Here is a 1,245-nt window from a genome sequence, read left to right as displayed (position 1 = left end):
TACAGTGTGTGTGTGTGTTAATGTTGTAAATGACTATTGTAGCTGGAAATGGCTGATATTCTATGGAATATCTACATAGGGGTACAGAGGCCCATTATCAGCAACCATCACTCCTGTGTTCCAATGGCACGTTGTGTTAGCTAATCCAAATGTATCATTTTAAAAGGCTAATTGATCATTAGAAAACCCTTTTGCAATTATGTTAGCACAGCTGAAAATTGTTGTTCTGATTGAAGAAGCAATAAAACTGTCCTTCTTTAGACTAGTTGAGTATCTACTTGTGAAAATTGATAGTACATTTATATGGCTCATATCGGCTTGTTCTATTGATCAATAACAGGATTTAACAGAGAAATATCACCTCAGCACCTCTCCATTTTGGGGACATAGGCTGCCAGTTGCAGAGGGGAGGAGTGGGGTGACTTTGTCTTGAGAGGCAACTGCAGCATGTGTGGGGCTCGCCCAATACTGAAGGCCTCTGTGACTGTTATGAATGTTTGTGCTGGACGATGTATGCGGCGGTGGGTAATTAATTAGCCCGGCGTGTGTTATCTGCACACACACAGGGACCAGGGCCCTGACACTCAAGGGGAGAGAGATCTGTCATCCCTCCCTCCCACCTCCTGTGTGGGCCTGAGAGATGGGGATTGTGACTGGGCGGGGAATGCATAATCATTCTCTCACACACACACACACACACACACACACACACACACACAGTCATCCTTGTGTGTGTGACTGCCTTTGGTCCTACATTCTGCAGGGTTTACTTTACCTTGTCTCTCCTCACCTTGACTGTACTTTACCTTCCGTTTCCTTCAGAAGCTCCTGAAAGACTACCCTCACCGATCCATGCTGTCCTCTCTTCTCTCTCAGACACAAAGTTGAGGCAATCTCTATTTTGAAGTAGTAAATGTTCTTCTTCACGATTGGCTGATCCCTCCTGATGACCCGGTTGGACTTGACTCCAACAGGGTCAGCAGGAGGAATCAGTCAATGAAGTTGAAAGTCCCACCCAGTTGACTACATTGAAATGGTGGAAGCCCTCAATGGCACTGCTCATATTGATACTGCCTTCTGGCCACTAGAGGCCTCTATCATTCTCTATGTTACAGCCACACACATTGTTTCATAGCTAATTTTTTATGCATGGCGCTAGTCTCGACCGTCACTCTCGCCCCTTGGTGTCTATGAGCATGAAATGGCTCTGAATGAGTGCGGAGGAGGGAGAAGTTAGGGCGATGG

This window comes from Oncorhynchus mykiss, chromosome 15 (genome assembly GCF_013265735.2).
Source record: "Oncorhynchus mykiss isolate Arlee chromosome 15, USDA_OmykA_1.1, whole genome shotgun sequence".
Classification (NCBI taxonomy): Eukaryota; Metazoa; Chordata; class Actinopteri; order Salmoniformes; family Salmonidae; genus Oncorhynchus; species Oncorhynchus mykiss.
The sequence above is the reverse complement of the archived record's forward strand: the minus strand, read 5'-3'. Positions refer to the sequence as shown.